A 14,864-nucleotide genomic window follows, 5' to 3' on the forward strand; every position below is an offset into this window, starting at 1 on the left:
TACTGCACTATAGCTCCAGCTTCTTTCACTGCAGGCTGAGAGATCTGTATCATCCAAATTTATATTTGTCTTCTGTACTTACTTTGCTGGGAGAGTCACAATACAAGGACAATGGGAATTTTGTGTCACATACATATGATATGGCTGTGAAATGGTTATGAAATATGCCTTCTACTCTTCAAAACTGAATAGTAAGTCAAGCTCTGCCATCAGGTGAACTGAGGAGCCCAGTTTTTACCTCTAAGCAGCCCTTCTTTCTGCTTCCACTTATTAGGGCTGTTTTCCTTTCCCATACTGATGTATAACCTTGCTAAATCAGACCAGATTTGATTGTGTGAGGACTGACAGTAGCTGGTAAATAATTGAGATAAAGGCTTGTGTAGCTACAACATCACCCCTCCAGGAACTGCTGCAAAGGTGAGGCTTTCCCAAAGGCTGATAGCAGAACAAGGACAGCAGAATTTGAACCCTAGAAATGTACCTTTGCTGTTCCTTTTTTGTTTGTTTTTGTTAACCGCTTTTTTTTGTCAGGTGGCTGCATTTTAAAATTTACATTATTTAGTGAATCTTACTGTATAAGAAAGGAAAAGTATTTTAGGTTTCTATCTGAAATAGTGAGATTCACAACTTGGCAAAACTGAAATTTGTTTTTCTTGCCATTAGAAATATAACGAAGTTGTTTTTTTAGCTCTGTGATCTCTTTAGTTTTTGCACATAGTTATTAATCAACTGAGTACAAGCCATTCCCATTACAAATAGCAGTGTTAAATTTTGAGACTCTCACAGCACAACTGCATGAGAATGCAATGAGGTCAAAACACAGCAAGCAGCTAACTGATTCCCTCAGGTAGCATTAATGGAGAGGAAACTGAACTGCCCACACACATTAGACAGCTTTCCATGGTTTTTCCATTAAATGTTCTGTCAGTTCACTGAAGTTTTCTTTACTTGTTGAAAGCAGCCAAACTAATATTACAGAAAAGAAGAATTAGTTAGAGGTGAGAGAATAGTACTCCGGGAGTTTCTTTCAGGTTTAAGAGTTTCTCCTTATTTTTTTTTTCCAGTTTCCCAGCCAAAAACAAGATAAACTGATACTTGCCTCAGTGCTGCATACAATGTTGTCAGGGCCTTGCAGGACTAGGAAAAATGTTTTTTGTGACATGCTCAGAAAGTATTCTGGTGTTCTAGCTTTTTGTCTTAAATATATATATTGCAAATATTGTTAGAGGAATCAAGTCAGTAGGGGAACATTTCAGAGACTTGCTACTGGTGTGAAGACCAAGCATCCAAAAGAGAGTGTGAATGGGTGGAGATGTCTGAAAATACCCGAAGGGAAATCTGTGAGTATGCACTACAGGTGTGTTTAAAATACACTTTAAATCTGCAGTCACTTGGTGATGCTCTTGAGTTGTATTTCAGCTTTGGAACAGATAATTGCCAGAGGGAATGTATTACTTAATTTTTCTTCTATTTTCACTCCTCTTTCTCAGCTGAATCCTGAATTTAGAGTAGGGTTCCGCTGTGCACTCCTGAGCTCTCTCCTGGGTCTCTCCTGCATTGACTCAGTCAACAGGACCAGACACGGTGTGGGTTCTTCAGTGCCAGGAATGATCAGGAGGTGAGATGCATCTCACTATTTCCAACCATCTAAAAATATTAACAGAAAATTAGTTGTTCAGGTTCCCTTCATTGTTGCTAGAGAGACAGAGGCCCTTCCAGAGAGTACTTCACCTCGACTCACTATGAGCTGGGTAGCCAGCTCTCCTTTGACCATGGAAGGTGCCTAGCGGGGTATCGCATAGTAGATGCCCATTTCTTTGGGGTGCCCCCTCCTAAATTCCTTTTCTATTTTTTTTGACCCTGCGGGCTAATCCAGCCCCATGTTACATTCAGAGCACAGCACAGCTGGGATCTACATGAGATCCAGCAGAGAGAACATCATGCTATAGAAATCAGCATGAGCCATAAAACAAAATATTCAGAGATTTTTTTCCAGTATCTCAACTGCAATAGGAATCTAAGGAACTAAAACATTTCTTGAAATGATGCTAAAAATAGATGCATCAGCTCTGCTCTGGTATTTCCAAGATTTCTGTTCATGCTGCCTTCCCAGGATGCACTGCACGTTGCTGCTCATCTGAAACTCATAAAAGGTGTTATTAGATTGATAAAATAATCTGGTCAATTCTGACTAGTGTACAAGGCCAGAGAACTCAGTCACATTTTGTTTTTCAGCATGTAGATCTTTCACCAGCACCTTTTCCCTCAGATGGGCACGATCTTTAACATGTTGTCTCCCTGGATGTAAAAATTACTGTAAAGCATAAATACTTACATGTGCACTTTCTGTTTTGTGTTTGAACAGTGTGAACAAAGGAAGCTACCTTTGTGCCTTTAATAAATGGTGTTTATAAGAAAATGGGTGTAAGTTACACAACTGATGATCTTGTATTTGGTGCAAATCAGTGGGAAGGGAGTGGCTATTAAACCAGACTCAAACACAGAAGTCTTTTTTATGGGCAATGTCCTGTCTTGTCTAAACATATGCTGGAAAGCTGTGAGTTAGATGTTACTTGTTGCTGTGGTCTCATGATCTGACTAATCAGAGAGGTTAGAATTTGTGACTATTGAATCAGCACTGGTTTTCCTTAAAGTCCATGAATGTTAATGTGCCATTTGTTTAAGAATGTTTTTTCAGAGTTTATTCTTGATCAGCAGCAATTGAATGAAATGTAGCAGACACTGTCTGGACTGAATGCTGCATTTATGTTGCTGTGACATCTCAAGTAAATGCTATTGGAAATTTTTGTTAACTGATTTAAACAGTGGCAATACCAACAAGGAGAGTCAATGAAATTCAAACATTATTTTAACAGTGTCACATCCTGAGGGCTGCTTAAACCTGGTCAGCCGTATGGGGATGAAATGGAACATTACAAGGTAGGAGAACTTACTGAAAAACTGCTGACTCTCCTGTCTGTGAGGAATTTTGTTCTTACAGGCAAAGAGATATTCTAATAGCAGCTTGCAAGCCAAACACAGTGTCCTGTGGCTCAGGGCATCAGTGGCTGAGCCACTCCTACAGTCGAGCTGTCAGTGAGGCTGACCTGAACTGGGAGTTCTTTTTTTTTCCCCAGTCTGTGGGGTATTGATCAATGTTGCTGTCAGATTTACCAGTGTGGTATTTTCAGATCCCAGTGCCCAGAGGCCACCCTCTTCTTGTGTTGAACAGATTGTTCTGCTGCCACAACGAAAGGACTATGGCAGTTTGATCCCCACCTCTAGGAACAAAAATATAAATGAGGAATCAAAATAAAAATGTTCCTAAGCTTTCAAAACCAAAATGCACATGGCTCAGAGTCCTCGGCGTATGTTCTCCATCTATGGAAAGAAGCAATTAACTGCTGAATCAGTGAATTCCTCTCTAGCAGATTTCTAGCAGTACCACAAAAGAGTCTGATACATTGAATGAGACATCTGTGTCAAAGAGTCGAAGAAATGCTTATTCTTATTTTTTCTCAATCTGCTTTTTTATTTTTATTTATTTTTTCAAGAAAAGAAAACATTCTCAGTAGTTGTAATCCTGATATCTGTAAAATATTATCCTACTTTTTCTGAATGACCACAGGAAAAAGTCTAAAGTTGTATGCTTACTGGTAATTGTATGAATTATATGAATTATTAGTTACACAAAATAAGTTATTTTTCTAAAACAAGGAAGAACATATGTTTCCTATTAATCATAAAATACAGTTATCTTACAAATAGAAACATTTTATTCCATATAACAGAAGAAACAGTTATCCAAAGGAATTTTAAAGCATGTTGCCACAGCCTATGCCAGTCACTGAAGATGTTTTCCACTTCTTCCTCCACCTGTTGTTTTGTTGTGTTTTTTTTTTGAGGGAGGGGTACTTTTTTTGTTTGTTTGGTTTGTGTTTGTTGTTTTTGTTTGTTGGCTTTGTTGTTTGTTTTTTTTTTTCCCCTCATACAAAACCACACTTTGCAAGGAGAAGGATTTACACCAGAACTTGATTGGTAACTCAATGTAAATGATGTTTTTTGCAACTATCATATTTAAATATTCAGTGTTAACCATTTCTGGCAGAACACATGCCTTAAAAATGTAGATGGTTGTTCTTATAATAGCTACTAAATTTATTCACAGGATTCTTCCTTCTCCATAACTTATGCTGCAAATCCTATAGGAAAACCAATGATTTTACTAACGTCCAAATATAAGATTATTTGTAGATCATTGATTCTAGACTTAATGGTATAGACAGGCATCTTTTGATTGTGTTCTAAACTGTATCTATGTGATGTCTCACTGTGATTTAGCTGATATATCTAGGTAGGGTAGAGCTTGCTGAAGATGGTTGAGTGACAGGTTGGACTTTCCTAAACTTGAGTGGTTACCAGTGAATACCATGGAAGGTTCTGCAAATTTCTACTGCAGAAACCTTAATTGTTTGAGTCAAACTTGGGATGAGTATATTGAGAGTGAATTGGTACAATAACTTTTTTAGCAACAAATTCAGACCACCTTCTGGAGATTTGTACACCACATAAAAACATTTAATTGGTGCCTCTACACAGTTACGCTTGACCTACAGGGTTTTTTAGTGATCTGGGAATCTAGCTGTGTGGATTTTATTCCTGACTTGCTTAGTAAATCTAAGCATGTGCAAAAATGGAGGGTCACTGGGGCTATAGGTAAACTGTGGAGCTCTAGGTACTTCATTGCTCCCAGAAGCAGGTAGATGTCACTTGTGGTCCAGCCCCATTGAGGACAATATCTGCATGAATGCAGATCTTGTCTGAGTGTCTCAGCCTACCTGTCAGTATTGCCCCATGTTGTACTGGGTCATTTTTCCCCAAGGTTCCTCACAATGGAGCACTGGGACACAGTGGCCTGGCTGCAGTGATGCGTACTCAGAGATGTTTCCATGACATTGACTCTGCAATTACTGGTTGGATGACCCTGAAGATAGATTTGCATAATTAAAGGGTCATTTAAAACTTAATTTTCCTTTCAGTGGAATCGCTGCCTTGCTGAGCTTCTGTGCAGCTTGTTATACCTAGACAAGAGCATAACACTGTTCTTACCGAAGTGCATTGTATTTTTATGGTCCCTTTGATAGTTGTGGGACAATGAAACTTATGAAGTACGTTCAGTATAGGGGCTTTTTACATTGTGATATGCACTCATATTAGATATTTGTGTATTGTTGATTCAACATTGCTGTAAATCTGTATGCAAAACTGATTACAAATCCGTCTATCTTGGCATTAGTTGCAGACTAGTAATCCTGTTGGAGGCTTTCAGCTGACGTCATGACACATACCTGGACTGAAGAAAGTAAAAAACTTTCAGTGATGCTGGGCTTGTTTTCTGACATAAACTTGGTTTAAACAGCTTTCAAGATCTGTTATATTTTAGTAAAATGGAAGTTGGGAACTCTTTCAAAAAGCAAAGAGATGTTTGATAGCATTAGCCACAACAAAAGCTGGTGTTGCTAAGAGAACAAACAGCTAAAAGGCATTCTGCTCTTCATTGCAAAGCAGATAATACGTGTAAGGCAGCACAGTACTTAGGTCAAAGTTTTGTTCTAAGGAAACCTCTGCCTGACATAGATTACAGCACTGGTTCTTGGTTTCAGCACCAGCTTTTTACTCCTTGATCTGTGGAGAAGGACTATTTGTTCATTCTAAAATCTACCATGCAAGTAAATACATAAGGTTATGAATCAGGGATGCTTTAGCAAGAAGATGGGGTATGGTTGGAGCAAAGTTCTCTGCAAGGCAAAGTGGAAAGTGTGTTTCTTATAGCACTGTGCACCTTCAGTTAGCATTGATGGCAATAGCTTCAGGATTTTCCTGGAGAGAAATGACACAAAGGAGATGTCTATCTGGGCTGGTCTAAGTGTGGTAGAGTTCCACTGCAATGTGTAATGAATTCTTGCTAGGATATTTTACTGGAAAAGAGAGTGTTTTTACCAGCTCAAGTCTAAATAAATGAAATGTCTCATCTTGTGCAAGAACTCATCAGAGTTTGGAGAACAAACATACAATTTTCTTGAGCAAGTAATTGTTTGACCAGATGACTGAAATCTGAAATTCTGGCCATGCTGTTGATATCAACAATGTTTCAGGGAAAAAAGTACAAAAAATGCCTGGTTATAGTATTGATAAGGAACAAAACATTTCAGGATTCTATTAATTTGCACTTCCCTGCTTTATGACAGATATTTCTTTCATGTGCCTTGAGATGTTCTCCACTTTATTTCTATGTCTCTACTTAATTCTTAAAAATTCACTGTGTAAGTGGTATGTTTTTCTATGTCATAGTATTTATTTTTTTTTTTTTTTTCCCAGATGTTCCCCTGTCTATGTTACATCCTGCTGTCACTTTCAAGCTATCTTCGGTTACACATATGTTAAAATGTATTTTCATGTACTTTTACCACAGTACCACAAATAGCCCCAGAAAAACAACACAGTTGAGAGAGCAGAGTGTAGGTTGCACATGGTTATCCACCTCTGTGCTCTCAGCTGCACACACAATCTGGCTTTTAAAATTCTGTACTGGTGGTGGTGTAAGACTTTGTTTTGTTTTGTTGTATTTGGACAAAGCCCTTCTTATATTTAAGTTCATGGTGAAACAAATTTAATCACAAATATTTCTCTAAAATCCGTGGTGGTCTGTGAAAGATTTACAAAATTTTGTTCAGGGTAAGGGTCCTGACATGTCATGTCACGTCACGTCACATCAGTGAAATTTGGCTCAGATCCCCTTGAATTTTTCCTGAAAAGCTTCTCTCTCTTCACTGACAGACAAAATCCGATTGGACTGGCTCCATCCACATTGCCAAGGTCCTGCCTTTATGGTACAAAGTGACTTTTTGTGCTAACATTGTGAGTTTACTTAGCTGGTATTCTTTGTCAAACTGATACCTTGGCAGTAGATTGGCAGTACCTTAGCAAGTTATTAACTGCTGAAAACTTGGTCAATACTGGAGTTTACATGTTCTAAATGAAGATAGGATGATCAAGACTATCCAGTGCTTATCAGATCACAATACTGCTGTGAAGAATAGCAACACTGCCAAGACTCCTGCTAGGAGTGAATATAGTTTATCTTGCAAAACATAAAAGAGTTGTAGTACTTTTTAGCCTTTCCCTCCTTTAATTTCTTTGATAAATTTAGTGGATTTACCATCCAGATAGGTGGTAAATAAATTATAATAATAAAAAAGTAAATTCTTTCATTATCACAAGGTAGAAAATGCTGGAATCTAGTTCACATTTATAGGACAATCAGCAGTTAACGATTAGCCAGACAGACTGAAATTGTAGTTTCAGAAGGAAGTAGATGTACTGTTGCTGATGAAGAAAAAATCCAAATTTAAATTAATGTTACATTTCCACAGAAGATCTATAAGGTTCCTGGTATAAAATTGTTTAAAAATCATTTTACAGAACCATCGCAAAAATAATGCGGACAGGCTGGAGAGTGTCCAGAGAAGGGCCACATGGATGGTCAGAGGACTGGAGAACCTGCCATCTGAGGAGAGGCTGAGAAAACTGGGTTTGTTCAGCCTTGAGAAGAGAAGGCTTGGGGGAGACCTTATTACCATGTTCCAGTACTTAAAGGGTGGCTACCAAGAAGATGGAGACTCCCTGTTTACAAGGAGTCACATGGAAAAGACAAAGGGTAATGAGCACAAGTAGCTCCTGGAGACATTCCAATTGGACACAAGAGGTAAATTCTTCACCATGAGGACAATCAAACATTGGAATAGTCTCCCAAGGGAAGTGGTAGATTCCCCCACATTGGACAGTTTAAAGTCTCAGCTTGGCAGGGTGCTGAGCCATCACATATAAACTATAGTATTACCTAGAAAGGTTTGATCAGATGATCCTTGAGGTCTCATTCAACCTTGCATTCTGTGATTACTATTTAAGTCTAAAAAGGTTGTTAAATTTGTGCTTGAAAAAGAGGGATGCAAACAGTTCTCTGTAGATTTAATGGCAATTTCAGTACCATTAAAGTGCACTAAGCTTCATTCTTGTGTTTTAAAACTGTTTGCATCAGACTGCTCTGTGTGTGTGAGCTCAGAATGTGTGCATGTGATAGCCAGAGGACAATAACATGCCTGGGTTAGCTTGGACACTGTTTCCATTCCACAGTTATAATCAAATGAAAATATGTAGAAGTTTAATTTAAAAAGCACCATTAAATTGTAAAACATAGTAGCGCTAGGACACAAGCTGTGCAGCAAGCCACATGGGAAAGTGATGGTTACAATCATGCATTTCTTCTTGTGGGCTCTGCTGAGTTCATATGACGTGTGCTACCAAAGTATGTTCTGTTCTCCTTTCCTCAGCAGAACAAAAGTCTTATAATTGCTGCTTTTCTTTGCATTAGCCATGGGGTTTTATTTTACTCTGTGGACATGCTATCAGTCTTGTAATTTAGTTCTTTTTCAGTGCAATGTTTAAGTTCATAGGGATCTCCATCAAGACAAGCAGGACTTTTCTGCTGTGTAGCGTGATGGCTGGCAAAGGTGACACAGCAGATCTCAATAGGTTCATTATGTGTGATAGCTAAAAGCACTTCCCTACATGATTTATTTATAGATGATAACTGGTAGGGGCTGTACTGTGTAATGGAGTAGATTACTTGATCTCTTGTAAACAATATCCTATTTCTTAAGGGAAGGCATTGAAGAATTACTGGTTGTAACCTCACACACTGGCACCATTTCAGCACTTTTGGTCAACTCATAAAGTTGACAGCTTCCAGGGGCAGTGCAAGCAGCACCTTCTATTTTTCAGCATTTCCCCCAGCCTGCTACAACTATAAAGAAAGTCTATGAATGATTTTATTATGAATCACTGAGCTGATGCCAAGTAAAGACAGACCAGAGCTCTCTTCCACCAAAGATCCTAAGGGCTTTCTCAGGACCCTGCTATTCTGGCCCCTTGCATACTTGGCAGCTGTCAAACTGATCTGTCTCACTAGTAAAGGCTGAGAAAGGGGCAGGTCATACAAAATGAGATACTTCACCACCCAGTTGGTCCATATGACAAACTGAATTAAACTCTTCTGGAGGGTTATCTGAAATTTTATTAGACAAGTTCACAGCAACAATCCTGGCTAAGCTCCAGGGGGAGTTGATGACTAAATCCTGAATGGCAGAGAAGAAGCTGAGAAACATGGAAGACTTGCAGTGCTGGTGTGATCTTGAGCAGCGCACCCCCAACTAGGCGGTGTTCAATGGGTCACTAATGGCTGTGTTGGAAATAAGAGACAGGGCTTTGATAGCTTGTTAAAAGGCTAGTGGAACACCTGGACAACTGCCCTGGGGGAAGGGGGTTGTCAGTGTTTCCCTTGAAACCATGTAAGTATCCTGGCTCTTTTGGGATGCAGCCTGCAATGCCAAACTCACCTTTACGGGTGTTGGATGGAGCTCGCTTGCTTCTGCACATCACTTCAGCTCTCCTGGTCCATCAATCCTCTTTTGGGGACCTTGTAGACTTGAGGCCCATCAAAAGGTATTTTAATGTCAGCCCAGTCTCTGTTGGTAAAGAAATTATTACTCTTGGAAAAAAAAAAAAAGCCTGTGTATGCTGACATAAACCCATGCACTGTAATTTAGATTTCTAAACTATGTGTTGTAGTCATTGCATTAATTACACTGCAGTTACACTGTGTAGCTATTAGTTGTCTCTCAGTAGGATGTGTTTTGGTACAGTGAAGTCCACACAGAAAAACAGATCTGTGTTTTCTAATTTTCAGTATTACTAGCTTGTTTCATCAGGAGCCTAAAAATCTTGAGTGTGTTAAATAGGAAAGCCATAATGTATGCAACTTTCCAATTGATTTTTTATTTTACAAACTGATCAGCAACTAAGTTGGGCAACAGCTGTAGACTTAAAAACTCTTCTGCAACTGAAAGACTGGATTTCATTCTGTTAGATACACATAAATTCAAAGGAGGTCCAAATCCAGAAACTTCTTTTTCAGCATGTGTAAATGTAGACAATAGAGACACTGGTTTTATCTTCTGAATGGAAAAATTATAATATTTCTTAAAACAATACTCAATTTCCACATAAGAAAGATTTCTAGCCACAGGAAAAAATGACAATAATAACAAGACTCACATGCTTTTCTTTCTTGGTTAATAGGGAAGAAGGCAAAATTGCACATGCACTTGTTACACAGGCAAAATTAACATTTGATAGTTTTAGAAAGAGCTCTAGATGCTAATTTTTGTAGCTACGTACATACTAATCCTACCTCCAGTTAATTGCTGAGATGAAAACAAATTAATTTTCATACCCTATCACAATTTAAAAAAAACCCTCACTATTTCCTTTAAGCATCGCGAATAACTTAGTGAGATACAAAACAACTATTGGAATGAAGTTCCCAATAAGGTCTTAAAGAGTTGTTCTACTCCATAAAAAGCAAAATTAAAACCTTGGAGAAATTCCTATTATAATTTATAGAAAAAGTGGGGTTATTTCTATTGCTGAATTACTAGGAAAATAAATCTCTAATATGTTTTGCCTGTAGAAAAGTCGCTTCTGCTGTGCTCTACTTATGCCATGTATCTCAGACTTGGTCTGTAGAGAAGAAGCGGTTTGAAAGACAGGATAGGCTGGCACTTGGAAAGATACTGAACCACATGCAAGATCTCAGCAGTCTTTGGTTTTTGAATGTATCAGATTATTCTGAAAGAGGCTTTGAGCTGTTGTTTAATCTACCTGCTTGGCTAACTGCAGGCTCATCGGCTTCACCATCATTCTTGGCTCAGGTGTTTCACCTGTTCTTACCTCATCAGAGACAGAGATTTCTTGACCAAGGAGGTGCTGCATTTCAGCACTTTTTTACTCCTAGATTGATTTCAAAATTCCTGTCTCCTTTTCTGGAGTTTCAAACCAATGACTTCTTGTCCTGCTCACAGCAGAGAGCAGTTTAATTCTTTCTTCTCTGCAGCCGACATATATATGAAGACTGATACCATGTCACCCACTTCAGACTACATACCTCCAAGTTCTTTAGATGTATTTTCTGAAAATAATTCTGGTTTTGTTTTTTTTGTAGGCTTTTGCATATCTTCTCTGGAATGTCTCAGTTTGCTAGAATGAAATGCCCTAAAATGAACTGTATTGTGCCTAGAACCAAATATATTTAGCCATAGTTAATTTTAATTACTGAAAACATGGGAAAAAAGATACTTCTTTCTGTCTTCAGGAAGGGTTTCCCTGAAATATGGTTTGACAAAATCCTTTCTGTCACTCTGTTTCATATTACATTCTCCCTTCCAGACAATAAAAACTGGTTTACATCTTGGAGACTATAGTTGAGTAATCATAAAATAAAAAGTATGATATCAAGATTAAGATAAATAAGCTGAAGGCAATCTGGCAATATGATAAAGGACTGATTTGTTGGATGTTTTTGTGAGAAATGGCCAAACAGATAAAAGGGAAAACCCAAGTAAGTGTAAACACAGATGAAAGCCCTAGTAATGGAGTCTTTTTAAACTTTTTTTTACTAGAATAATCCTTAGCTATGACATAGAGATTTTTATGATGTTTTCCAGAAAACATAATAGGATAGTCTTTGTAAATCATTAGCTGAGCAAATGACCACTGTAGAATATAATTTCCTTGTTAGTCCATATAAATTATAACTGAGACTCCAGGTTAAGTTGTGTGATTAACTTTTTATTGTTACTTCTTCCTGAGGAAATAATTAAACTCCACAGAGTCCAAAGAAAAATGCACATAGTAATAAGTTTAATGTATTCTAGCTACTCTGTTCAGGAGTACCTACCCATTTCTAGATAGTGCTTGGGCACTTTTGTGGATGATAGAGCTCTTGCAGAAATCCAGATGAGTAAGGATGATTTGAAGTCTGCAGAAGGAGTCTGATACCATGCCACCCTTCTTCTTTTCCCATATCTGGTATCTTCTCCTGTGTATGTGTTGCCTGGAGATCATCTCTACTTGATAAGGAACCCCATTTCTCACCACTATAAAGATCTGCCATGTGTCTCTCTACCTTGTCTTATGTTACTGTGGACACTTCTCCTCTAAGGCCTGACTTGGGGAACTCTTGTGGCAGAGGACATTTTTGCAGTCATATGGAAACATGACAATCAAGTGAAGAAGGGAATTCTCCTCTGAGACTGATGACTTGCTGCCACAGGTGATCATAGATGGACAGTCAGATGGTGTTCATAGAAAATCTCTTCTCCACTCTGCAAACCAGAAGACCACTTCACGTCACCCACCATTGTCAACACTGGACAGTTGAAGCCAAAGGTGAAACAAGCTACAAAAGGCTTTGAACTGTTCTACCAGGGAGTGCCTAGTCTAGCCACAGGCACATCCAAGCTCACATCAGTGTACCCTCTCTAAACTCTTGGTTCCACAGAGAGGGACCTTAGCTGTGTAGGCTGAAAAGGAGCTGTAGAAGATTGTGACTGCTTGCCCTGTATAGAGACTTGGAAGTTCTGGAGCCCAGAGCAGGATCATGCTCAGTGTAAATGTCGATTGTGCTAAAGGTTTATACTGAATGTCGTGATTTATCTTGTGAACCCTTCAGTTAGTATGTCTGCTGTAATTCTTAGCAGCATCATCAGCCAGAAATCACTAGAAGAGTTACTTCATTAAAAGGTTCTACTGAGATCAGGGATTATGGTAATACAAAATCTGTGGTCTATTTTGATTTTGCTGTTACATCAGATAAATGACTGCTCTGTTAGTTGTTTACTCAGTGAATGAACTTAATTCCAGTTCACTTTATTATACTTCATGATGTATTTGCTTACTATTGTTACAGCATGACTAAGCTGACCAAGGCTTTATCATGTTTGCATTGAGAAGGCTGTGAAGAAAGCTAGACTGGTTGGTGCGTGTCCCATGCATAGGGAATGTTCCACCAAGGAAAGCCACTAGTAACTTGATACACACTTATGCATAGGAAAAAAAGTGCTACTCAAAACTGATGACCTTGTAAAACCATAATTTTTAACCTACACTTTTTATTTTCTCAAAACAAACCTTGTAATCACAACTTCCATCTCTTTTTTAGAACTTCTTGTCATTGCCAAATAAGTTAGTGTATTCTTACTGCCGAGCATGCTCCAGCTCCAGGATGACTCCACCTCTTTTTAATACTACTCTTTACCTCAGCTTTTTGTCCTCTCTAAATACAGATCTTGATCATACAAGCATTCTGGTAATTTGTATGCAGTAAGTGATGGGGGGATTGAATTCTTCTGGCTCTGCTCTTTTGCAATTTCATAACCACATGCAGTGACTTTTCCAGTCTGCTATGATCTGGGAGAAGAGTCAGTCTGTACCAATCAGGAAAAGATATTTGCACACATAAATCCAGTTATAGCAGTGAGCAGCACCAAGTTTCACTCCAGCCAACTGAAAAGAAGCTGCCTCTCACTCAGCAAGTTGTCTGAAATGACCACGCATTGCAGAACAAATGCTTAGAGATTAAAAAAGAATCTTATACTTGTGTTACTATAGCTAGTTGTTAATTAGGGCCATAGATGCCTCTGTCAGGCTGGAGAATGTTTGTCAAATAACATAGTTTGAATCTGGGAGTGTCCGTGCTCATTTGAACTCTCATTCTGCTGTAATGATAAACACAAAGCAAATTGGAATTGATTAGCAAACGTGACCTGCAAGTAAAAAAATACAATAAATTGCAGCAATTACTGGAAAATGCCAAGGCATTTTTATGTGGAACTTTTTGGATGAATTTGGTGGCTGTCTGGAGAGCTGAGCCAGTGTTGGAGCCAGAGGACAGAATCACAGAATTTTTTTAGTTCGAAGGGACCTTGAAGATCATCAAGTTACAACTCCCCTGCATGCTCAGGGACACCTTCCACTAGAACAGGCTGCTCAGAGCCCCATCCAGCCTGCCCTTGAACACCTCCACAGGTAGAACCCCCCCAACATCTCTGGGCAGCCTGTTCCAGTGTCTCACCACCCCTACACTGAAGAATTTATGCCTGATCTCTAACCTAAATCTCTCTTCTTTCAGCTTAAAACCATTACCCCTCATCCTCTCACTACAAGTCCCTGTAGAAAGATCCTCCCCAGCCTTCCTGTAGGCTTTTCAGGTACTGGAAGGCCACTATGAGATCCCTCTGGAGTCTTCTCTTTTTCAGACTGAACAGCCCCAACTCCCTCAGCCTGTCCTCATAAGAGAGATGCTCCAGCCCTTGGATCTTTTTCATGGCCCTTCTCTGGACACGTTCCAACAGGTGCACATCTTTCTTCTGCTGGGGGCACTAGAGCTGGGATGCAGTATTCTAGGTGAGGTCTCACCAGGACAGAGGAGAGGGGCAGAATCATGTACACATCCAGGATTAATAATAAATCAAAACACATAAAGATTAAAAAAAGGATGAGGTGTACTTACTGTGGAGCTGCATCAATATGGACCTTATTTTTGGACAATGTGGTCAGCTGCATACTATTTCATTGTCATCTCTGTGGCTCCTACTAACCTAATTTTCAGAATAATTATGTTTTCAAAATAATATATGATTTATTGTTATTTAATATTATGTTTGAATCTGTTTTTACTGTTCATTGACACTATTGATTCAATAAGTTTTGCATGCAAGCTCAGTTGGCAGAAACTGCATTTTACCTAAACGGTTTTCCTTCTGTGTCAGGGCACTATTTGCGGTTGTTAACATTCTAATCTTGAAAAGGATGCTATGAAGAAGAAAGATATTTGTCTTCATAGTCCAAATTATTCACTGTGCTTGCCTTACTTTGGGGCTAAATCATAGAACATTTTGGTTGGAAAA

Source organism: Chaetura pelagica, unplaced genomic scaffold, assembly GCF_000747805.2.
Source record: "Chaetura pelagica isolate M959 unplaced genomic scaffold, ChaPel_1.0 scaffold150, whole genome shotgun sequence".
Classification (NCBI taxonomy): Eukaryota; Metazoa; Chordata; class Aves; order Apodiformes; family Apodidae; genus Chaetura; species Chaetura pelagica.